Genomic DNA, 26,494 nt, shown 5'->3' on the forward strand with positions numbered 1-26,494 from the left:
AAACCAATCTGTAAGGAATCCTGCCATATCAATGAATTATTTGAGGCATGTTGGGCTGATCCTTTTAAAGGAAGGAACAAGTTGTTTTCTGTCCTCTGTATTAAAAAAAGAAGTGCTGCACCAGATGAGTCCCTTTGGATTTGTGAAGCACATACACCATTGTCAGATGTATTGACCCAACCGATTTTGGGAGTGATATGAAAAGCTGCCTATTTCAAGTAGAGCCCAGAACGACAGATGTTTCTCTTATTCAGGCTACAGGCACTTCTTCCCTCAGCTCTTGCAATTCGGTAGATCAGTAGTAGATCAGGATACTGTGTGGACCCTCTTACAAGCCCTAAGTAAAGAACCAATAATGGGACTTCCATGGTGGTCCAGTGGCTAAGATTCTGCACTCCCAAAGCAGGGGCCTGGGTTCTGTCCCTGGTCAGGCAACTAAGAGTTCACATGCTGCAACTAAAGATACTGCATGCCATAACGAAGACCCGGTGCAGCCACAGAAATAAATATTTGAAATAAAAAAGAATCACCAAGGAGGCAATTATGGTTTTCGAAACTAAGCTCTCTTCGGCAAGCAACTCTTCCTACTTGGCCTTGGTGTGGATTGAATGCCAGATCAGGAGATCCCAGGTGCCATGGGCTTTCCTGGTGGCTCAGATGGTAAAGAATCTGCCTGCAATGTGGGAGCCCTGGGTTCGATCCCTGGGTTGGGAAGATCTCATGGAGGAAGGCATGGCAACCCACTCCAGTATTCTTGCCTGGAGAATCTCCATGGACAGAGGAGCCTGGCAGGCTACAGTCCGTGGGGCCTCAAAGAGTTGGACACAACTCAGCAATTAAGCACACACAGCACATGGGACCAGAGCTGCCCGTAACTGAACCGAGTAATGGTCTGCCTGCATATCCTTGGAGAACCTTCAATGTCAGTATCTTTATATCTTTTTCTCTTTGGCCGGGTGGAGTCACTGGAGAAGTTTTTCAAATTTGCTGCCCAGGGAGTATAGACCTGGGTAGAAGCATTCTGGAAAGAAGACTGGGAGTCTCAAGTTTAGTGTGTAAATGTTCACATATCCTTGCCCTGTTCCCTGTATTCCCAGCATAGTGCCCATCCCTCAACTCTGCCTGCTCTTCTTCAGTTCAGAGACCCCTCTGTTTTATCTTTTCCTTAAAGGACTCCTCCAGTCTCCTGCAGAGATGGTCAAAGGACAGTCACCTGACTGGAGTAGTGTAGAGACACTGAGAATCCGCTTCTAACAGTTTTACAACCAGTGTTCTTCAGCTAGCATTGCCTGAACTCCCCATTTTCAGAGGGACCCCTAGGCAACCAGTTTGTTTGCTTTTGGAGGTTCTGGAATGTAAATTAGGTTGCTTCTTGGCTTTCCTGCTGCTCACTAAGGATTCAGCCTTTTCAGGACTCATAAGGCTGTCAGCACTCATCCATTCGTTCTTCAGTTGCCAGAATTTTGTTTTTCTCTTCTCTATTCAATGTATCCGGAGAAGGCAATGGCACCCCACTCCAGTACTCTTGCCTGGAAAATCCCATGGACAGAGGAGCCTGGTAGGCTGCAGTCCATAGGGTCGCTAAGAGTCGGACACAACTGAGTGACTTCACTTTCACTTTTCACTTTCATGCATTGGAGAAGGAAATGGCAACCCACTCCAATGTTCTTGCCTGGAGAATCCCAGGGACAGGCGAGCCTCATGGGCTGCCGTCTCTGGGGTCGAACAGAGTCGGACACGACTGAAGCGACTTAGCAGCAGCAGCAGCATTCAATGTATCCTTGGGTTTATGCCTTTGGTTTTGAGTCCTTTTTTCTGCAGCTATGATGGGATTTTTGTGAGGGAGTGGAGCTAAATACATGTGTTCCATCTGCTCCCTTTAACTAGAACTTAAGACCATATGACAAGGACTAAGAAGGCAGAAAGGACAGGGGATGAGACCCTTCTTTTGGAAAGGGGTGTAGTTCTCCCAGGGAAGAGAGTCATGGACTGACAGCCTCAAGGAAAAGAACACCTGTAGGATGAGGGTTGTGACTACAGTCCCTGTGAAGTTCAAAGTGCCAAGTACTTTCTTTTTAAGAGAGGTCAAGTTAATTACGATTGTGATTCTGAGAATTCCCTGACTCTACTATAAAAATTATCATAAAACTGTTCAGTCTGGTTTATGAATCCTGTGAGGGTTTAAGGAAAGCAGGAAGAAGATGGCTTTATTCTGTCCCACTATCTCCCAGAATGGAGAAAGGGCATTAACTTTGAGTACCCACCCTCCTAGCGAAAGCAATAGATCCTGGAAGATTGTTCCAGAGAGGACAAGAGAAGAAAGAGGATCATCTATTTACTCTCATGTGTTAGTGAAGGTTGTTCCTTTGAGGAGAAAGAACTCCAGCAAAATCCTGAATTATTTAAGTGGAGTGACAAGTTCATTTATAAACCAAATAAATTCATTGGAAGCAGAAGCTCAATCCTGGGGTGACTGTGATGCTGAAAGACAATTTTTATTTTTAATTTTTTAATGTGGTTGATTTAAAATGTGTTGATTTCTTCTCCATAGCAAATTAACTCAGTAATACAGATTATACATTCTTTTTGATATTCTTTTCCATTATGGTTTATCCCAAAACACTGAATATTGTTCCCTGTGTTATACAGTAGTACCATGCTGTCTGTCCATTCAATATGTTATAGTTTGCATCTCCTAACCCCAAACTCCCTGTCTGTCCCTCCCCCCTCGCCCATATGTGAAAGTACACAAATTGTAAATGTGCTTGTATTTATTTTTCATGTGTATTAGGAGGAATAGAATTGGTATGTTAAATACAGAATATAGGATTTTATTGCTTTGGATGAGGGTAATGTGCACTGGAACGGCACTCACTTTACAGGGACCGCATGGAAGTGCCCTGGGGGCCCAGGTATTGAGACTCTGCTCGGAACGGCACTCACGTTACAGGGACCGCATGGAAGTGCCCTGGGGGCCCAGGTGTTGAGACTCTGCTCTTCCACTGCAGGAGGTGAAGATTAGGTCCCTGGTCCGGGAACTAAGATCCCACATGCCACACAGTGTGGCCAAAACAAAAACAGAAAATACAAAGACCGTATGACTTGTAGGATCATTGTTCATGCCTTCAGTGACTGTCTGATTTGGGTTCTCTCAGAAACATACTCTGACAAAGGATTGGGCCCAAGTAGTTTATTTGGGAAATACCAATAGGAAATGGGAGAAGAAGGTGGAAAGAAAGGTAGCCAGTAAAAGGTACATTATTAAGCTAGTTACCTCTGTAGGAGTGTTGTGTGCTTAGTCACTCAGTTGTGTCTGACTCTTTGAGACCCCACGGACTGCAGCCTGCCAGGCACCTCCGTCCATGGGGATGGATTCTCCAGGCAGGAACACTGGGTTGCCATGCCCTCCTCCAGGGGATCTTCCCAACTGAGGGATCGAACCCAGGTCTCCCGCATTGCAGGTGGATTCTTAACCATCTGAGCTCCCAGGGAAGCCCCCTCTGTAGGATACTGGAGTTTAATCTCACTGAAACTCTGGGAAACTGCATAATAACCTCAGAATCATGCCATCTAGTGGTGAGCAGTCTGGGTACTGTCAAACCAACTGATGAGAATCATTGGTCGAAGGCTGCTGGTGGGGGTGCTTACATGTCTGCTCAGTCGTGTCCAACTCTTTTCAACGCCATGGACTATAACCTGCCAGGCTCCTCTGTCCATGGGGCTTCTCCAGGCAAGAAGTGGGTTGCTGTACCCTCCTCCAGGGGATCTTACCAACCTGGAGACTGAATCCACACCTCCTGTGTCTCCTGGATTGCGGGCAGATTCTTTACCCACTGAGCCACCTGGGAAGCCTGGTGGTGGGGGTAGTTGGAGGGTAATCAGTGTTAATTCCCTGCCCAGCTGCAGAGATGCAAATACAGGCAGCTGGCATCGCTGAAGCACACTGGAAAGTCTAAAAGGTATGCATACGACACAAACAGCATCAGCTCCTTACCATTGTAAGTGCTTGGAAGCGCTGATAGTATAGATACTTATGAGTGCTAGCATAGATTCCTCCTGCATTTTTTCCATCATTCTTCTGCTGGAACTTGACAATTATTTGTGATGGAAAATACTTAGAAAGTTAAATAATTATAAATTGAAATTGGGCCTCACTCTGTCATAATGTTAATTTCTTTTTGACCCTATCAGAAATCAGTGGTGAAAATGGTAATTCTAAAGAATAAGGCCAAACATTGTAATAGAAATGTGAATAGCAATGGTGATTTGAATAAAATTTACAGATGGAAAAGATTAGTTTTCATTCTAATCCTAAAGAAGGGCAATACCAAAGAATGTTCAAACTATCATACAGTTGTACTCATTTCACATGCTAGTAAGGTTATGCTCAAAGTCCTTCAAGCTAGGCTTCAGTGGTACATGAACCAAGGACTTCCAGATGTACAAGTTGGGTTAGAAAGGCAGAGGAACCAGAGATCAAATTCCAAACATTCCTCAGATCACAGAAAAACCAAAGGAATTCCAGAAAAACACCTACTTCTGCTTCACTGACTATGCTAAAGCCTTTGCCTGTGTAGAGCACAACAAACTGGAAAATTCTGAAAGAAATGAGAATACCAGAGCACCTTACCTGCCTCCTGAGAAATCTGTATGCAGGTCAAGAAGCAGCAGTTAGAACAGGATATGGAAAAACGGACTAGTCCAAAATCGGGAAAGGAGTAGTCAAGGCTGTATATTGTCACCCTGCTTATTTAACTTCTATGCAGAGTACATCATGCAAAATGCCAGACTAGATGAATCACAAGCTGGAATCAAGATTTCTGGGAGAAATATCAATAACCTCAGATATGCAAATAATACCACCAAAATTAATGCGGATGGTGACTGCAGCTACGAAATTAAAAGATGCTTGCTCCTTCGAAGAATAGCTATGACAAACCTAGACAGTGTATTAAAAAGCAGAGACATCACTTTGCTGACAAAGGTCCACATAGTCAAAGCTATGGTTTTTCCAGAAGTCATGTACCGATGGGCTTCCCCAATAGCTCAGTTGGTAAAGAATCCGCCTGCAATGCAGGAGACCCTGGTTCAATTCCTGGGTCAGGAAGATCCCCTGGAGAAGGGATAGGCTACCCACTCCAGTATTCTTGGGCTTCCCTTGTGGATCCCCTGGAGAAAGGATAGGCTACCCACTCCAGTATTCTTGGGCTTCCCTTGTGGCTCAGCTGGTAAAGAATCCACTTGCAATGCGGGAGACCTGGGTTTGATCCCTGGGTTGGGAAGATTCCCCTGAAGAAGGCAAAGGTAACCCATTCCAGTATTCCGACCTGGAGAATTCCATGACTGTATAGTGCATGGGGTTGCAAAGAGTCTGACATGGCTGAGCATCTTTCATTTTTGCTTTCATGTAAGGATGTGAGAGTTGGGCCATAAAGAAGGCTGAGCACTGAAGAATTGATGCTTTTGAACTGTGGTGCTGGAGAAGAGTCTTGAGACTCCCTTGGACTGCAAGGAGATCAAACTAGTGAATCCTAGAGGAAGTCAACCCTGAATATTCAGTGGAAGGACTTTTGCTGAAGCTGAAACTCCAATACTTTGGCCACCTGATGTGAACAGCCAACTCATTGGAAAAGACCCTGATGCTGGGAAAGATAGAAGGCAGGAGGAGAAGGGGGTGACAGAAGATGAGATGATTGGATAACATCACTGACTCTATGGACATGAGTTTGAGCAAACTCCAGGACATGGTGAAGGACAGGGAAGCCTGGACTGCTGCTGTCCATGGGGTTTCAAAGAGTCGGACACAACTGAGCGACTGAACAACAAGCCATCCAATTTTGGTATTTAATTCCCTAAATGGCTAACTAGTTGTCTTCACAACACTTAATGAATAATCATCATCAGTTTGCTAATTTGAATTCCACTTTTATAATATATTAAATGGGTTTTAGTTTAATTTTATTAATTTAAGAGTATATTTTGGTGCTGGTTTTATCTTATCTTGATTATCAAGCCTTGTATTATATTGGTAAAACAATTTATATAAGTTATATTGGTAGATCAAGTCTGACATCATTATTGTTGGAAAATTTTATTGGCCATTCTGGAATACTTACCGTTCCTGGTAAACTTTAGAATCATTTAACTTATTAAAAGGAAAAGTTGAGATTTTTATTGGGGAGCATTAAAGTGGAGGAAGCTGACATATTTAGAAAGTTCTATTCCAATCCATGAACATGATGTACATCACTATTCTTTCCATTTAAATCAGTAATTTTTGTGACTTTATTGATAAGGTCCTGCATAATTCTTATTTATTCTTAGCAATATTTTATTATGAAAACATTCAAACATACAGGAAAGTTGAAAGACTTTACAGTGAGCATCCATGTACCACTACCTAGACTTTACCATTAACGTTTTATTATATTTTGTGCCACGGTTTTGTTGAGTAGCAGGTAGAAGAGCAGACTGCTTGGATTTATCACTTGCAAGCTGTATGATGCAGGAAAAGTTACTTAACTTCTCCAAACCTCAGTTTTCTTTTCTGCAAATTGGGAATAATAATAGCATTTACCTCAGGAGGTTGTTACGAGGACCACATTGGTTAAAATATATAATGCACTTGGAACAAAGCTTCATACTCTAAATACTACATGCTAGTGTGTTAGTCTGCTTGGGCTGTTATAACAAAATATCATGGACTGGGTGGCTTAAACAACAGACATTTATTTCTTCATAATTCTGAAAGCTAGAAGTCCCAGATCATGGTCTGGCAGCATCACTTTCTGGTGAAGGCTCTCTTCCTGGCTGTACATAGTGACTTCTTGCTAAATCCTCGTATTAGCTTTCCTCAGTGCCTGCCTTCAGAGAGAGATTAAGCCCTCTGCTGTCTCTTCTTAAAAGGACACTAATCCTATGGGATCAGGGTCCCACCCTTATGATCTCATTTAGTCTTAATTACAGTGAGTCCCTCCCTGACTTATGATTTTTCAATTTTACAGTGGTGTGAAAGTGATATGCATTCAGTAGAAACTATAATTTGAATTTTTATTTTTTTCCTGAGCTAGCATAGTCTCTCGTGATGCTGGGCAGTGGCAGTGAGCTTCAGCTCCCAGACAGTCACAATCACAAGGATAAACAACCAATACACTCACAACCATTCTGTACTTACACAACCATTCTGCTTTTCACTTTCAGTACAGTATTCAGTAAATTACATGAAATATTTCAATACTTTATTACAAAATAGGCTCTGTGCTAGATGATTTGGGCCAACTCTGGCTAATGTAAGTGTTTTAAGCACATTTAAGGTAGGCTAAGCTAAGCTAGGTGAGGTGTATTAAATGCATTTTTGACTTACGGTATTTTTCAATGTACTATGGGTTTATCTAGATGCAATCCCATCATAAGCTTAGGAAGGTCTGTACTTTCTTATTCCAAATATAGCTACTCTGGGGGTTAGAGTTTCAACATATGAATTTGTGGGACTGGTTGGGGAGACAGACATTCAGTTCTTAACAGCTAGCAATGACATTGCTTTATTCTGTTTTCTAAATTGTTGCTTTTGTAAGCTATTGATGTAGAAGATAAAACAGCATTAGAGTATAATCATTTCTGCAGAAAATACATAAAAGACATGAAAAAAATGGTGTGTGTATGTGTGTGTGTGTAGGTGAGTCTGTGCACCAAAAGTTAGCAATGGTTACCCTACTTGGTGAAATTATAGGTAAGAATTGTTTTGTATTTTGTGGTATTTCAGAAATATAAGGAAAGCAATTAACGTAAGGACTTCTTGAATACTAGAACAAAAAACTAATCGTTGTTGTTCAGCCACTAAGTCGTGTCTGACTCTTTTAATGAAACACTGGATTCCATTCCACTTTCAGTCTTTTCTATGTACATATTAAATGAAAGTGGTATGGTCATTTTATACCAATGTTGTTTCTACAAAAAAGAGATACAGATGTTTTCCTTTGTCAAGGGTTTCAAATATTCCCGCGGAAACATTCACAAGTCTATGCCCGGCAGAGGAGAGCTGGTTCTATTCAGTAGTCCGGGCTGGCGAGAAGACAGGCTCTGTCTCCTTCCACAGGAGCGGGCTTGCCTTACGCTGGGTTCTAGCCCCAGGCTGCAGACAAACCAGAGTGATGGAACCACATCCCGGGGCGCACCCCGGAGAGCATCCCCTCAGGCGCCCGCAGCCCCGGAGGACGCTGGGAACCGCGCGCCGAGGCTGCTTGTCGCGCAGGCGCATCGGCCACGGGTGCGCTACGTGGGAGCATCTTGTCCCTGCGCGGTGACCGGTCCACGGCCGCCGGAGGGCTAGGGAGTGCGGTCAGAGCAGGTGAGACGGGTGAGCCATGGCTCCCTTGGGTCTGGAAAGCGGACAAACTGGTAAGAGCCGCCTCCGCCCAGCCCGATGTCATCTGTGGCTCGCGGTGTGCTCCCAGCCTCTGAGTCAGGCTCACACAAAGGCTGCGAGGGCTGGGCCAGACCGGTCCATCTTTGGAGAAAGGTTTATCATCTCCATTTACAGAGGAGGAAACGGGATCAGTGGGATTACGTGGCTTGCCACAGCCGACAAGTGAAGGAGCTGTATTCAAACCCAGATCCTTTTTGATTACAAATCGCAGACCACTTTAAAAGTGTTGTTCAGTCGCTAAGTCCTGTCTGACTGACTCTCTGCAGCACTCCAGGCTTCCCTGTCCTTCACTATCTCTTGGAGTGTGCTTAAACTGGTGTCCGTTGAGTGGATGATGCCATTCAAACATCACATCCTCTGTTGCCTCCTTCTCCTGCCTTCTATCTTTCCCAGCATCAGGGTCTTTTCCAGTGTATCCAGTCTTCACATTGGATGGCCAAATTATTGGAGCTTCAGCTTCAGTCCTTCCAATGAATATTCATGTTTTATTTCCTTTAGAGTTGACTGATTTGATTTCCAAGGGACTCTTAACAGTCTTCTCCAGCACCACAGTCCAAAAGCATCAATTCTTCATTGCTCAGCCTTCTTTATGGTCCAACTCTCACATCTGTACATGACTACTGGAAAAACCATAGCTTTGACTATATGGACCTTTGTCAGCAAAGTGATGTCTCAGCTTTTTAATATGCTGTCTAGCGACTTCATTTTCACTTTTCACTTTCATGCCTTGGAGAAGGAAATGGCAACCTACTCCAGTGTTCTTGCCTGGAGAATCCCAGGGACAAAGGAGCCTGGTGGGCTGCCGTCTATGGGGTCACACAGAGTCGGACAGTACTGAAGCGACTTAGCAGCAGCAGCAGCAGCAGGTTGGTCATAGCTTTTCTTCCAAAGAGCAAGCATCTTTTAATTTCATGGCTGCAGTCACCATCTGCAGTGCTTTTCAAGCCCAATAATATGAAGTCTGTCACTGTTTCCACTTTCCCCCCATCTATTTGCCATGAAGTGATGGGACCAGATGCCATGATCTTAGTTTTGTGAATGTTGAATTTTAAGCCAGCTTTTTCACTCTTTTTTCACCCTCATCAAGAAGCTCTTTAGTTCCTCTTCACTTTCTGCCATTAGGTAGTATAATCTGCATATCTGAAGTTATTGATATTTCTCCTGGCAGTCTTGATTTCAGCTTGTGGTTGATCCAGCCCGGCATTTCGCATGATGTACTTTGCATATATAAGTTAAATAAGCAGGGTGACAATATACAGTCCTTAATGTACTCCTTTCCCAGTTTTGAACCAGTCTGTTTTTCCATGTCCGGTTCTAATTGTTGCCTCTTGACCTGCATACAGGTTTCTCAGGGGGAAGATAAAGTGCTCTGGTATTCCCATCTCTTTCAGAATTTTCCACAGTTTGTTGTGCTCTACACAGTCAAAGGCTTTAGTGTAGTCAATGAAGCAGAAGTTTTTCTGGAATTCCTTTGCTTTTTCTGTGATCCAGTGGATGTTGGGGAATTTTTTTTTTTAATTAACAAGCCAAAGTAATTTAGTTACATAAATCAACTCATTTACTATAGGCTACCAACGTTATCAAATGGTGGTGCTTCTACTGGTCCTCAATTCCTTCAGTCTTCTGATGGCAGACTTTTCTGTGACAGGAGAAGTGTGAAGGTCCAGGCACCACCAGCAATGTTTTCATGCAGGAACCACAGTACCAAATGCCCACAGCTCATCTCTTTCTTGGTTTTGCCACAGAAGGAGCAGGTATTCTTGGCGTGCTGGCTGATTTCAGTTTTCTTCACTGTTTTCCTGAGGGAGGCACCATAACGGGTGGTGTATTTGCCCATGATTCCAACTTTCTTGGTGCATTTCGCCATTTTAACACAACCTAGGTCTGAGCCCAAGAGCAGATGTTGGTAATTTGATCTCTGGTTTCTCTGCCTTTTCTAAGTCCAGCTTGTACATCTGGAATATCTTGGTTCACGTACTGTTGATGCCTCGTTTGAAGGATTTTGAGCATTACTTTGCTAGCTTGTGAAATGAGTGCAATTGTATGGTAGTTTGAACATTCTTTGGCATTGCCTTTCTTTGGGATCAGAATGAAAACTTACCTTTTCCAGTCCTGTGGCCACTGCTGAGTTTTCCAAATTTATAATTTCCAAATTACTTTAAAGGTTCAGTTCAGTTCAGTCACTCAGTCCTGTCCGACTCTTTGTGACCCCATGAATCGCAGCATGCCAGGCCTCCCTGTCCATCACCAACTCCCGGAGTTCACTAAGACCCATGTCCATCGAGTCAGTGATGCCATCCAGCCATCTCATCCTCTGTCATCCCCTTCTCCTCCTGCCCCCAATCCCTCCCAGCATCAGAGTCTTTTCCAATGAGTCAACTCTTTGCATGAGGTGGCCAAAGTACTGGAGCTTCAGCTTCAGCATCATTCCCTCCAAAGAAATCCCAGCGCTGATCTCCTTCAGAATGGACTGGTTGGATCTCCTTGCAGTCCAAGGACTCTCAAGAGTCTTCTCCAACACCACAGTTCAAAAACATCAATTCTTCGGTGCTCAGCTTTCTTCACAGTCCAACTCTCACATCCATACATGACCACTGGAAAAACCATAGCCTTGACTAGACGGACCTTTGTTGGCAAAGTAATGTCTCTGCTTTTGAATACACTATCTAGGTTGATCATAACTTTCCTTCCAAGGAGTAAGCATCTTTTAATTTCATGGCTGCAGTCACCATCTGCAGTGATTTTGGAGCCCCCCAAAATAAAGTCTGACACTGTTTCCACTGTTTCCCCATCTATTTCCCATGAAGTAATGGGACCAGATGCCATGATCTTCATTTTCTGAATGTTGAGCTTTAAGCCAACTTTTTCACTCTTTCTTTTCCTCAAGAAGCTTTTTAGTTCCTCTTCACTTTCTGCCATAAGGGTGGTGTCATCTGCATATCTGAGGTTATTGATATTTCTCCCGGCAATCTTGATTCCAGCTTGTGCTTCTTCCAGCCCAGAGTTTCTCATGATGTACTCTGCATAGAAGTTAACTAAGTTAAATAACTTTAAAGGTAGGACTGCCTAAACAAATAATTGGATTTTATTAATTCCTTTATGCTTCTAGACATCAGCAGTGTTTTGGACCATGTGGGTTGTGTCTATCCATGATCTCTGTGTATCTGTTGTAAAAGAAATTTTCATTGATTGGTATAAGTTCTGACCATGTGATTGAACTTCCTAGATCCTTTCACTAACACTGATGTTTTCTGCCCATTGTGGTGATTGGGAATAAATACTTGGAGCCTCCAGCTGCCTGCTGAGGAGATAGATGGAGGCAAGGATGGGAGGTGTTCCTTGAGAGCCTAGAGAGTAAAACTGTCCAGACTCTGGATTTTGGTGCTGTTTGTTCCCTGGGTTCCTGAGAGTGGAGGACACCTGTGCAGTTGTAAAGCCTCCTGTCAGAGACTCTGGCAGTTTCCTCATCAGAAAGTGGAGAAGCCCGGTCAGGACTCTGCCCTGTGGGTGGAGCCAGAGTTCCCCAGAAAGGAGTGCTGAAGTCATCATCCTACAGTGACTCCTGATCACCTTGCCCACTGAGGCCAGCACCTGGGTGAAGCTGCACCATCCAGAGAAGACGGTGGTGGGGGCACCCCTGTGGGAGGACGTGACTGAGATGTTTAAAGAGGAAGGTGAGACTAGACTGCTGGGTGGGAGGGAGGAAGAGCACCATCCTCCAGAGTGGGAAGGAATGTAGACATCTGAGCAGAAGCATCTGTTGGGGAGGCAGTTGGGTAAAAAGTCTCTGGAGTTCTTTATTGCTCCTGGCCTGAGGTTTTCCTAAATAGTAGTGGTTAACTCAGCTCCAAACCAGTATTTCAGTGTTATGACTGTGTATGTTATTTCTTTTCAACTTCCTCATGGGTGTATGAGGCTGGGAGAACTTGCCTGATTTTCCATATTTTACAGTGAGGAAATGTGAATCAAACAAATGACCTGTCCAGGTGCCGGGTATGTAGGTCAGAAGTAGAAGGCAGGAGGGAAAGTACCAGGTGAGATGGAGTATCTTTTGCTCAAATAGCAAGGAAGAGCTCAGAGACTAATAGACCTGTGTTTAAAGGATGCAACAGCCCTGTTCAAACTGGGGACAGTTTAAGTATCCAGATTGATTGTAACACCTTAAATAAGTAAAATTCCACACATTCATGATGATACTTAAAATAGAGGAAGAAGAGGGGAGAAAACTCATCTGTCAACATTGGAAGTGATTAAGACACTGATTTTCTTACTTTGAAATTATATTATTATGGGAATGAAGGATGCATTGACCTTGCTTTTTAAATCCTTTTCAGAAAACACCTTCCAGTAATGAATTTGAAAGGAATGGTGGGATATTTTACTATAAATGAAATAATTGGAAGATTGATGGGGAATAGGATATTCCCAAGGTGTCAAAGTTTCACCCCCACAAATGAGATTAAGTGAAAGTCGCTCAGTCGTATCTGACTCTTTGTGACCCCATGGACTATACAGTCCATAGAATTCTCCAGGCCAGAATAGTGGAGTGGGTAGCCTTTCCCTTCTCCAGGGAATCTTCCCAACCCAGGGAAAATCCCAGGTCTCCCGCATTGCAGGCAGATTCTTTACCAGCTGAGCCACAAGGGAAGCCCAAGAATACTGGAGTGGGTAGTCTATCCCTTCTCCAGAGGACCTTCCTGACCCAGGAATTGAACCAGGGTCTCCTGCATTGCAGACAGATTCTTTACCATCTGAGCTATAACCCCCCACAAATCACTTGCTAAATGTCAGGGAAAGAACATACTTTTCCAGTGGCAATATCTGGTGGTCACTATCTTAACCAAGTGTTCCAGTGATGGGATGACCTGACATTTTGTGCCTTCTGGGTCATGTAATATAAAGCACATGGTATCACCCATAATATATCCCTTCCTAAAATGTTTCAGTTCAGTTGCTCAGTCATGTCCAACTCTTTGCGACCCCACGAATTGCAGCACGCCAGACCTCCCTGTCCATCACCAACTCCCGGAGTTCACTCAAACTCACGTCCATTGAGTCAGTGATGCCATCCAGCCATCCCATCCTCTGTCGTCCCCTTCTCCTCCTGCCTCCGATCCCTCCCAGCATCAGAGTCTTTTCCAGTGAGTCAACTCTTCGCTTGAGGTGGCCAAAGTACTGGAGTTTCAGCTTTAGCATCAGTCCTTCCAAAGAACACCCAGGACTGATCTCCTTCAGAATGGACTGGTTGGATCTTCTTGCAGTCCAAGGAACTCTCAAGAGTCTTCTCCAACACCACAGTTCAAAAGCATCAATTCTTCGGCACTCAGCTTTCTTCACAGTCCAACTCTCACATCCACACATGACCACAGGAAAAACCATAGCCTTGACTAGACGGACCTTTGTTGGCAAAGTAATGTCTCTGCTTTTGGATATGCTATCTAGGTTGGTCATAACTAACTTGATCCAAATTAAAGGCTGAACTTCTGATTTAAAGAAAATATAGGGGATGGAGAAGTAAGATAAACCTAACCATGAGGATACAGTAAGACGATGCCAGTGTTTTAAAAGCCACTGTCGTGAAAAAAGTAAGAGAGGCTTTGAATAACAGCCACTTTGAGTGTGTGAACCTTGGTTGGCTCCTGGTTTGGAAAAAAATCCAGGATAAAAGATAGTTTGGGAACAGTTGAGGAAATCTGAATATTTACTGAATATTTGGATGGATATTATTAACTCTCTAAACTGAGATAAATGGTATTATGGTTATGCAGGAGAAGAGTCTTTGAAGTATTCAGGGAGGAGGTATCATGACAGCATGTGGAATCTTAGTTCCCTCCCCAGGGATTGAATCCACGCCCCTTGCAGTGGAGAAGTGTGGAGTCCTAATCACTGGACCTCCAAGGAAGTCCTATGATATCTGCAACTCTGAAATGGCTCAGAAAAAAATATAGATAAATGAAGTAAATATGGCAAACATTAGTGATTATTGCAGAGAAGGCAATGGCACCCCACTCCAGTACTCTTGCCTGGAAAATCCCATGGATAGAGGAGCCTGGTAGGCTGCAGTCCATGGGGTTGTGAAGAGTCAGACACGACTGAGGGACTTCACTTTCACTGTTCACTTTCATGCACTGGAGAAGGAAATGGCAACCCACTCCAGTGTTCTTGCCTGGAGAATCCCAGGGATGGGGGAGCCTGGTGGGCTGCCGCCTATGGGGTCACATAGAGTTGGACACGACTGAAGTGACTTAGCAGCAGCAGCAGTGATTATTGAATGCGGGTGGAAGATATATGGGTGTTCAGTATTCATGATAAAAAGTTAAGGGAAAAATACAAGGACAATAATTCATGTGCTTTAAAAAAAATTTCTCCAACCAAGATGGGTTTATTCAGAATCAGCAGAGAATTGCAGTTTGTGGTCTGCAACTACTGTGAACCATGTACAAGTCCCCACTGATAAGGATAGGAGAATACTTTTATAGAGAAAAAGGAAGTTGGAAGAGCTATAGTTAAAAATAGTCCATAGCTTTTTGCTGGCTGAATGCTTGCCATGAAAGAAGAGGAGTCTCTTCTTCCTGTTGGACTCTGCTATCATTGCAAAGTATGAGAGCTCCCTCTTCTGGTATCCCAGTTTTATTTAATCGAGTGAGTGAAAGTCACTCAGTCGTGTCCCACTCTTTGTAATCCGGTGGACTATACAGTCCATGGAATTCTCTAGGCCAGAATACTGGAGTGGGTAGCCTTTCCCTTCTCCAGGGGATCTTCCCAACCCAGGGATCGAACCCAGGTCTCCCGCATTACAGGCAAATTCTTTACCAGCTGAACCACTAGGGAAGCCTTTTTTAAACTGAGGTTTCTGTAAATTTCTACATTTCCTCCTTTTGACCAAGATCTTCCTCTGGAAACTTGGTTAGTCAAGAGTCAGGTTTTCTAGTTTCATCAGCCCTTTTGTCCCTCAATGTCAAGAAAGTTCTTTCTGGGAATAGTGTCTTACATCAGAGGGAAAGTGTACACGTTGGAAACCTATTAAGGTCAATTTGAGTAAAACGAAGGGGTGGGAGGGAGAACTCTCAGGCATTTTTTTTATCTCAAGTACTTATGTTATCAAGATCATAGACACTGGAGATTATCTGAAGCATTGTGTCATCATTACAGCTTTAGTGATGAACTTCCAACAGTCCTGGTCTGGATATGTTGGGAAAGCTGTCTCACCTATCTCTCGTGATATTGTCTGCTTCAGTTTTAGGAAATACTTACTTTTAGGTCACCAGAGGATGTGCATTTCTAGTTAGTGTCTTTTTTCAGGCATGTCACGTGACTCCAGGAGTCTATTCCCTGGAGTGTAGCAGCACGAGGATTGGTTAGCAATACCTGTTAGGAGCCTTTCTAGGGATATAATACAGAGAGTTTTTGGAGGTGTCTTTCCTAATGGATGAAATCTCCATTCTAAGGTGTGATGCTTAAGATCCTCATCTTTCAAGGGAGCACTGCTAGTGTTGGAGGGTCTCCTGTAGAGACATGGGTCAGAAGTGGGTCTCCAGGGGGATGGGGGTACTGGCAGCAGCAATCCTGGAAAGTGCCCCTTGGCGTGAGCCCTCTTGGAGGTCGCTGTTAGCCCTACTATCTCATGTGCTTTAATTACAAGTTGTTTTGTTTTGCTTTTTTCATTTGTTTGCATCTTGTGGGATCTTAATTAACCTGACCAGGGATTTAACCCTCTAACCTCAGCAGTGAGAGTGCAGAGTCCTGACCACTGAACTACCAGGGGATTCACTAGTTCATATATATTTTTTAAAATATTTATTTATTTATTTATGGCTGTGCTGGGTCTTTGTTGCTACACACAGGTGTTCTCCAGGTGCGGTGAGGGGGGCTACCTACTCTCTAGATGGGGTGTGCAGGCTTCTCACTGTAGTGACTTCTCTTGTTGCAGAACACAAGTTCTAGGCGCTTCAGCAGTTTCAGCTAGCAGGCTGCAGAGCACGGGCTCAGTAGTTGTGGCATATTGGCTTAGCTGCTCCGTGGCATGTGGAATTTTCCCAGACCAGGGATCAAACTCATGTCCCTTGCATTGGCAGGCGGATTCTTTACCACTGAGCCACCACGGAAGCCCCATATTTTTAACATGTCAAATTCAGCTAGTATTTCTTGAGTTCTAGTAGCCTGGCAGGGTGTTATACTTAACTAGCAGATGGGAAAAAGTGAACCAGATAAAGTTTCTACACATATACTCATACTAATACTCAATTGAAGGATATAATTATGAAAATAAATATAATAGGAGGCAGCCTGAGATACCAGATTAGAGAGAAAAACCAAGCTTTGGGGGAATACAGGGGAGAGGACGTTTTTTTCGCATTAAGGGGATCTGATAAAACTTCACTTGAACTGATCCAGAAGGATACCTCGGTTTTTCACTGAGTAGGCCTTGGGGGAAAGTTCTGAGCTGGGTGCTATTAATATCTAGGTATGTTCAAAGAGTGGATTATGTGGTAGGTGTGTCCAGTGTTTAGGGGCAAGAAATACTTGGAGAAATAGCTTTGGACTGTTTGTGGAGGATCTTGAAGTCTATGATATGATAAAGTGTTTGGATTTTTCTTTCTTGTAGTGGGGAACGTCTGAGGATTTTTGAGGTAGGTCTGTGCTTTTGGACCAGCACTGGTCATTGGGAAACATTAACCCTGTAATCAATGCACTGCAGATCCTCCCATTAGGAGGCTCCAGTCTGCTCTTGAGTGGCTCTGAATGTCCCTCTTTGTGAATGTATTGAGAGAGGGGCTGTGTTCAGCAGGTCTGCAGGAAGTTTTTCTATTTAGGGGGATTTGCAGAGGTGCAAACTTCATAGCTCTTTTCCTTTTTCCATCTTGGCTATCTCAGGATGCTGATGAGACCCAGGGATAAAGTTTTGAGGATGAAGTGACCTCTAGGTCCCTGACAGCAGAATCCTAGGTGGGTCGGAGTTTCCTGTCACTTTCATGAAATTGTCTCTTAGATTTTAAGAGCCCTGGACTTTGATTTTCTTTAGCTTGACTTCTTGGATTGGATTTTCTTAGCCTGTTTGAAATCAGCCTGCATGGATTTATTTTACAGGTAATTTCCCCACCAGTAGTAACCCTCCTAAAGAACTCTCTTGTTTCTAGCAAACCTCTAGCCATTTATCCAACAAATTAAAAAATCATGTTTGTGTGTGTGTGTGTATGTGGAAAAAGTACATAAAGTAATTCTTTTTTTGGCCATGCCACACAGATTGCAAGATCTGAGTTCCCTGACCAGGGATTGAACCCAGGGCCACAGCAGTGAAAGCCCGGAATCCTAACCACTAGGCTACCAAGGAGCTCCCTGTAATTCTTGCTCTTAAAATTCACAAGATGTCATCCAGGGGAAAGACAAGCACTGTAAAACATTTTAAGCAACATTTTAAAATGAACAGAGTGAGGTTCTGATATTCTTGGAAATGCATGCACTTCCTTAAAGACCTTTGAGAGAGGATCTTTGGTCATGTCCGGGAGCAGAATTGTAGATGAATAGAGAAGTGAGTAGAGAAGCTGCTGACAGGTCACAAAGGGCAGAAACGAAATAGGCTGAGCAGAATAGGAAGGAAAGCTTCCAAGAGTCATACATTAGCTCATTAGAAAGCCGGTGGTACTGGCAGCAGGCAAAGTTCTGTACAACCAAACCCCAGAAGCACAGGGAAACTCGAGAGTTAGAGAATTAGAAAACCAACGTAGAAGGAGATATTAGAGAACAGGAGAGTTTTAAAGTGAAGAGATCTTAGCTTCCAAAATCACATGGTATAGGGTTTAGTCTCACGTCTTTGGGGCTTTCCTGATGGTTCAGACCAATGTAGGAGAATCCGCCTGCCAATATAGGAGACACGGGTTCAATCACTAGGTTGGGAAGATCCCCTAGAGAAGGAAATGGCCACCCACTCCAGTATTCTTGCCTGGAGAATTCCACAGACAGAGGAGCCTGGTGGGCTACAATTCATGGGGTCACAAAGAATCAGACACAACTGAGTGACTAACAGCAAGTCTTTAACTTTGCTCAAATTCAGTTTTCTCATTGGTTAAATGTGGATGCTAGTGTTGGCCTCATAGGGCTGAAATACATTCCAGAATTATTTACAATCCATTAAAAGCATTAAAATAGTCTGTATACTTAAGGAATTTGTTATTATTTCAGCCTTCTGGCTTCTGAGTTCTCTTCCCATTTGGTAATATTAAAAAAAAAACAAACTCAAATGGTTATTTGTGTAGGTTGTTCACAGCAGGCCCTTGTACTTCCCAATACAGTGTCCGCTTTGGTCAAGGGATCTTCCTTACAAGGCACAATTCATGCTCCCTCCAAAAATGTGCTATTCTCACATACTTTTCCTACTAACAGAAATCCCTAGCTAAGGGTCTTACTCATGTAGAAATGTTCTGATTTATAACCAGTTCTTTCAGCCCAACCAGGGTCCCTGTCTTGTCTTGTGGCCTTAGCCTCCTTTTGGACTCTCCTCTTTCTCAAATATTCCTGATTTTTATTGCCCTTAAATTACTATATACTGTTCTACAACCCTCTTTAATACAGTTCATGAGTATTTTGCCTTCAGCCAAACTGTGAGTTGGAAGAGACAACTTACACGCTCCCTGCATTGTTTTGTAACCTCCATCAGAGAATCAGCCAAATGGTTTTCAAAAGACTGTCCATAGGAGCTGATGAAGGCTGAATGACAAGGAGATCTCCTTCTAGCCTTTCACACAACAGAGATGGTATTGGCCTTTATAGACCGGGACCTGGTGGACCAGAGTTGAGGAAAAGAAAGAAGAGAGAGAGAGAGCAGTATCTCTCAGGATCTCTCAGGTTACATGGAAAACCAATGAAGCCCATACACAGGACTTGTATCGCTCATGAAGGCACAGGGCGTCCTCTCAAGGAGGTCTTGAAAGCCCAGGCAAGAAAGTGAGCTTGGTAGGTTTCCACGCTCTGATGAGAATGAAGACAGAAAGAAGGATGCAGGGGACCCAGGTCTCTAGTGGAGCAAGGGTATTTTATTAGCAGAAATGCACGCTTATATATATATTTTTAGTAAAATGATTACTCAGCTATTACAAAGAGTGAAATTTCATCAGTTGTAACAAAATGGATAGTCTAATATATACAAGGTTGCTAACGCTGAAAACAGTCACTGAAGGGAGTTACTGGAAGGAATCCAAGCAGGTACCCTTTCCCATGATCTCAGTCCTGAGAACTGCATGCAGCTCTACTCGTTCCTGGAATAGGAACTGAAAAGGAACAGAGAATCCTTGAGAAATGGCACGCAAAGGAAGAAAAGTGCAACATGTTGTGTTCCTTAAAGTTGGACGTCCCCCGGCAAGATGGGTTCCCATGTGTGGCAGGCTTTCTCATACAGATTGATATAGACCTATCTGACCTGAGGTGGAGAAGGCAATGGCACCCCACTCCAGTACTCTTGCCTGGAAAATCCCATGGGCGGAGGAGCCTGGTAGGCTGCAGTCCATGGGGTCGCGAAGAGTCAGACACAACTGAGCGACTTGACTTTCACTTTTCACTTTCATGCATTGGAGAAAGAAATGGCAACCCACTCCAGTGTTCTTACCTGGAGAATCCCAGGGACGGGGAAGCATGGTTGGCTGCCGTCTATGGGGTCGCACAGAGTCGGACACAACTGAAACGATTAATTAGCAGCAGCAGCAGACCTGAGGAGAATCTCTGCTGAGGGCTGTTTTTCCACCTCTGTGATAGATTTGCTAAAAAAAAAAAAAGAAGAGGGTCCAGGGTCCAAGAAAACTTGGCTACAATCTCTTAGCATATAGAGAAAGTGAAAACAACTTCCTGATTCAGGCTAAAAAGAAATATATTTGATGTTCTAGGAACCATTGACCTTCAAGGACATAATTGTGGACTTGACCCAGGAGGAGTGGGGGCATCTGGCCCCTGCTCACCAGAATCTGTACCGGGAGGTGATGCTGGAGAACTATGGAAATCTGGTCTCAGTGGGTAAGGGTGGATTCCCTTTGTAAGAAGAATCTGCCTATTGGAATAAATAAAGAATAAATAAAGAATCTTTATTTCTAACTGAACTGCTCTGCTTCGGCTTTGGGTTCTGTGTTAGAAATTTCTAGTTCGTTTGAACAGCAAGTCAGAACTGCTGTGGTCTTTTCTGCCCTGGTCTTTCTACTCTACTCTGCAGAAGGCCTGACTAACAAATGACTGTCTCTAAATTCTTGGGATACCTCTCTGACCTCAGCACATGCAGTTTTTTCGTCTTGTAAGCAGGATACCAGCTTTCCAAACCTGGTGTGGTTTCCCAGTTAGAGAAAGGAGAAGAGCCATGGCTGATGAAGAGAGAGGTTTCAGGAGGTCCAAGTCCAGGAAAGAGCAAGGCAGGTGGAGCCCTTACGTTTGCCAGAGAGTTCAGCTTAAAGGCTTCTCCAGGCCGTGGGGAAGGCTGCAGTCACCTGCGTGAGACCCACAAAAAACTCGATTACCACTCTGTCCCTCCTTTCCTACACTTGCCTCTTCTCATTAGTTTCTCTGGAGTCAGAGGAAAAGAGATGGCTTTCTCTTCAGGGTTAACTGCCTTTACCATTTCTTCTGACCTGACTTTTGTGGTTTTCTTGCTTTCTCCAGCATTCTAAACCTTGCCCTGATCATAGTTTCTTTCTCCTGTACATTCAGATATCCATGGATCTCTCCTCATTTAAAACAGTGCTCTTGGTACTTCCCTGGTAATCCAGTGGTTAAGAATCTGTGAAGACTTTGTGTTTGCACTGCAAGGAGCATGGGTTCAATCCTTGTCAGGGAACTAGGATCCCTCATGCTGAAGTGCAGCCAAAAAAATCAACCAACCAACCAAACAAAAGAAACACAACAAAAGACAAACACTCAAAAAATATCAGCACCCTACACCAGATTCTTAAGTCATTTTATCATGACTTTTTCTGATGATTCCATTTAAATTTTTTTCCTATTTTCTATGACTATCCCTTCAATTTTGATTCTCTTTTTAACTTGGGTAATTTAAATTTTATTTCAGATAATACATGACTCCTTGAGAAATCACCACAGAATTCCTTCTTAGCAAATCCAGTGGGTTTTAATAGTCTTTGACTTCTAAGAATAGTAAAAATGACACTGTTTTCCAAGCTGGTTTCTATGAGTCCTGTACCTACTTTAACCCCATATTACAAATGAGATAAAGAAGGTGCTTAGGTTAAGAAATCTGTCCATGATTGTTTAGCCACTATTAGGTGGAATCCGTGTTTGAATTCTAATCATGCTGCCTCCACGGTTTGAATTCTTATGGTGCTTTCCTACAGGGAAGCATTAGGTTATGTAGACCTCACCACCTTCATGGTATTGTTTTCTTCCATCAGCTAGTTTAATAATATTTGTCTCTTCTGTCTCTCTTATTGCTTCTTCAGTGCTTCTCATCAATCTCCTTCTTAATGCAGGTGTATCACTTATGCCTTTGCTAGGTTAGGCTAACCTACTATAGCATATAGACGCTCAAGTTTGGCTCAAACTGAATAGGGCTTTCTTGCTCATATATTCATCCGGGGAAGTTGGTTAGTTCAGTGGACAGTTTTTTACCACTTTGCATTCAGGGACAGAGATTCCTTCCACATGGTAGTTCTGTCATTCTTGAGGGCCTCCTCATCATTTAAGTTTGGCCAGCAGTGGAGGAAAAGCACACGGAGGGCATGGCAACCCACTCCAGTATTCTTGCCTAGAGAATCCCCATGGACAGAGGAGTCTGGCGGGCTACAGTCCATGGGGTTGCAAAGAGTCAGACACGACTGAGCGACTAAGCACAGCACAGCGCAACACAGAGGAAAAGCACAGAGGAGTTCATTTAGGTGGTTTTTATGGGCCAAACTGGAATGGCTTACATCACTTTTCACTCTTATTCACTTAATGGGAGAGACCTGTTACTTCACTCAAATTCAGGGAAGATTGGGAAGTATAGTATAGTTGTGTGTCCAAAAATAAGGAGATGTTTCAATGAACAGCTAACAGTCTCTGCCACAATCCCTGAGGAGCCTCTCTCTTTTACACTGCTGTCCTGTTTCTGCACAAACTCCCACAGATGCATTGTGATGTTCTCAACTATCCCTTTGATATCTGTATTCTCCATATCTTCATTTGTGTCATACATGTTCATATGAACTCTATTCCCTCATCTCCCTGGTGTTTGGAACATCTCTATATAGACACACTGTTGTTACTTCAAGCGCAGTACATCCAAAATTGGAAGCAATTATCTCTCCCAAACTAAGTTCTCATCCTGACTCCTCCTGTCCTTTCAGCCTCTAAGACTAGAAATCATTGTATCAGCAAGGATGTATCATGCTTTCTACTTTGTTTCCCCCCCCATCCTCCATGTTTTCTTCTCTGGTTTTACCTACTCAGTCCACTTCTACTCTTCATCTCTGTTGATGTACTCTTAAGCCAGGTTCCCATTATTCCATGCCAATTACTAGAATTTCCAGCTGCATTTGTGGATATCTTATTTTCTTTTTCAGAATCATTTTGAATGTTACTGCTAGATTGGACCACTCAAAACATCTCATTTATCTTTTTTTTACCCTAAAAAGAAGTTAAGTGACTCCTTATCCCCTATAATAAGTAATCCAAATATCTCTACTTGCTTTTTGAGTCCAGTCCAAAATTTATCCTACTATTACCAAGTACTTTGTTTGTGCTTTGACTAAAATGAGCTTGGACATCCTGGAGAATAAGTTTGCTGTGAACAGAAACTATTGATGCTTTAGGATGATAGAGTCCAGAATAGTTGGATAGAAGTAGAGAGTAAAAATCCAGGAAACTCCCTCATCTGATTTATAAAAATCACATCTGAAAATGCTGTGTCATGTGTACTATGGATATATTTACCCTATATATATACATTCTCTATCTTTTAAGATTTTACAGTATAGATAATATTTTGTCACAAATTAAGAAACCATTTTTCACCTCTTATATAGACAATAATTATGAAGATAGATAAAAATCCAGTGAAAGGCACCCATATTCACCAATAGCACATATACCCATAACCTAATAATTTCTTTTTAGTAAATCCTATGAAACACTGACAGAAGCATACACAAATTTATATATAAAAAATAAAGGGAAAAAATGGAGACTACCTAAATATTTTTCAGTAGAGAAAAGTCAAAGAAATATGTCTATAAGTGGAATGTGGGCTTCCCTCATAGCTCAGTTGGTAAGAATCTGTCTGCAATGCCGGAGACCTCGGTTCGATCCCTGGGTTGGGACGATCCCCTGGAGAAGGGAAAGGCTACCCATTCTGATATTCAGGTCTGGAGAATTCCATGGACTGTATAGTCCATGGGGTCGCAAAGAGTCGGACATGACTGAGCGACTTTCACTACTTCACTAAGTGGAATGCAGTTGTTATAAAGAATATTATAAATCTAAATGTACAGACATGGGGGGGGGCATAAGACATAGTTGAGTTAAAAAAACATGCAGAATTATATTTATGACCATATATACACAAACGCACATATTTACATGTATATATTATTGAGAAATGTCTGAACAGATTCATTCCATAATCCTAAGAGAATAAAGGAAATGAAGATGAAATTGACAGAGGCTACCCTTTTTTAGTGAATGCATTTCTATATTATTTAATGTTTTATTTGAGCATGCAAAATGTATGAGGTACTTAAATTTTTTAAGTAAATGAAATTTTGTCATAGAAATAGGAGGTTGAGATATTGTGTTAAAATTCTTATCTTCCTGTCTTATCTCTTGATATTTGCCCTTATAGTGATGTTTTCTTCTTAGTCCATTTCCTCTTGTAGTTCTCATGGATGAACTCCTCTCAGTTTTCAAAGTCACTTTCACATACATTTTTAAAAAGTCTTTCATTTTGTATAACTCCTCAGAGCTCCATTTATTTACTTGGCTGTGTTAGTTCTTAGTTGCCGCATGCAGGATCTTTGTTGCATCATGAGGGATCTTTTGTTCTGATACATGGACTCTTTAGTTGTAGCATGCGATCTCCAATTGTGGGCTCAGTTGCCTGGTGGTATGTGGGATCTTAGTTCTCCGACCAGGTATCAAACCCATATGCCCTGCACTGCAAGGCAGATTCTTAACCACTCGATCATCAGGGAAGTCCTATCTCGTATTCTTTTAACAGCTTCCTTGTTTTGACCACTTTGTTATTTTCATATTAGCTCTCTAGGTGGCAGGATCCTATTTGAAGACTATTCAGCCCTCCTGTACCTAGTATATATTATTTTTCCCTCCTCTTTGCACTGTGGCCATTTATTTTTGAAGTGCAGTGAATATGGGTCATTTATATTTTTGGATTTCTTTCAGACTTGGAGGATGAAACAGAAACCAAAGAGACAACTTTAAAGAATGACATTTCATGGGGAGAATTACACCATGCCCTGATGATGGAAAGGTTCCTGAGAGGAAGCACCTTGATTTCCACATTGGGAAGAATCTCCAAATGTCACAAGTTAGAAAACTACCAGGAGAACGAAGGAATGGGTGAGAGACAAATCCCCTTGATCCACAAGAAAAGGCTCACTCAGGAGAGAGGCCAAGAATCTAACAAATTTGAGAAAAATATTAATATAAGCTCAAAAGTTATAGGACCAGTAGGCCCTCCAGAAAAAAGACACCATAGATATGACATATCTGGCAAGAAAAGTAGATACAATTTAGATTTGATTAATCATTCAAGGAATTATACAAGAATGAAAATCTTTGAATGTAGTATATGTGAAAAAATCTTCAAACAGTTCATTCACCTTACAGAACACATGAGAATTCACACCGGAGAGAAACCTTTCAGATGTAAAGAATATGGAAAAGCCTTTAGCCAAAGCTCATCCCTTATTCCACATCAGAGAATCCATATTGGGGAGAAACCCTATGAGTGTAAGGAATGTGGGAAAACCTTCAGACATCCATCATCTCTTACTCAACATGTCAGAATTCATACTGGGGAGAAACCCTATGAATGTGGTGTATGTGAGAAAGCATTTAGCCAAAGCATTGGACTGATCCAGCATCTGAGAACTCATGTCAGAGAGAAACCTTTTACATGCAAAGACTGTGGAAAAGCATTTTTCCATATTAGACACCTCAGGCAACATGAGATTATTCATACTGCTGTGAAACCCTCTATTTGTAGTGTATGCAGTAAAACTGTCAGCCACAGCATATACCTAACTCAACACCAGAGAAGTCATATTGGGGAAAGACCATATAAATGTAAGGAATGTGGAAAAGCTTTTAGCCAGAGAATACATCTTTCTATCCATCAGAGAGTCCATACTGGAGTGAAACCTTATGAATGCAGTCATTGCGGGAAAGGCTTTAGGCATGATTCATCCTTTGCTAAACATAAGAGAATTCATACTGGAGAAAAACCCTATGATTGTAATGAATGTGGAAAAGCCTTCAGCTGTAGTTCACCACTTATTTGACACTGCAAAACACACTTAAGAAATACCTTCAGCAATGGTGTGTGAAATATGTTCAACATCAAAGAATCCCCCAATTAGAGCAAAAGCCTCTAAATTTGGATTTTCTGACTTTCAGATTTCAAGAACGAATCATTTTTTTAATGGTTTGACCCAATGTTACAATTACTAATTTTGCTGTGTTAAAAAAACAAACTACCTATTATCAGCATTGTGTCAGAAAAGAAAGGGCATTTTATTATTTTAAAATATAGGAAGACTATAATTATAGAGAACAGTCTCTTACATTAAATTAGTTTTATGGAAATCTCCCAAATTTGTCTTTATTTTTCTCATTTCACTGTGGGCCAGTGAAATCATCATGACAAGCCAGTGATCTGTGATTGACTTTGAGAGTCACGGATTTAAATATCCCTTTAATGAATCAGAATAAAATATAACCTTTTACTATAGCCCTTTATATGGCTAGAAGAGGTAGAAATAAAAATGTCAATTGTCTCATTCTAGAAATAATGTTAAAGAGAGTTTTCTAGACTTAATAGGTAACCAGCTAAACATGAGGTACTTACATTTTTTGGTTTCATAGAGA

General features: G+C 42.4%; 2 pseudogenes across 1 annotated transcript; one reads left to right on the forward strand and one right to left on the reverse strand.

Moving 5' to 3' along the window:
• Positions 1–6,261: 6,261 nt before the first annotated feature.
• Positions 6,262–11,439, reverse strand: LOC147375085 (large ribosomal subunit protein eL43 pseudogene; annotated as a pseudogene). Its single transcript, XR_015156565.1, has one exon. The product of XR_015156565.1 is annotated as a large ribosomal subunit protein eL43 pseudogene (transcript).
• An 85-nt stretch (positions 11,440–11,524) lies between these two features.
• Positions 11,525–26,091, forward strand: LOC147375086 (zinc finger protein 69 homolog B-like; annotated as a pseudogene).
• The last annotated feature ends 403 nt before the right edge of the window (positions 26,092–26,494 follow it).

Source organism: Bos grunniens, chromosome 3 (genome assembly GCF_055505025.1).
Source record: "Bos grunniens cultivar Pamir isolate PY7600 chromosome 3, Bosgru_T2T1.0, whole genome shotgun sequence".
Lineage (NCBI taxonomy): Eukaryota > Metazoa > Chordata > Mammalia > Artiodactyla > Bovidae > Bos > Bos grunniens.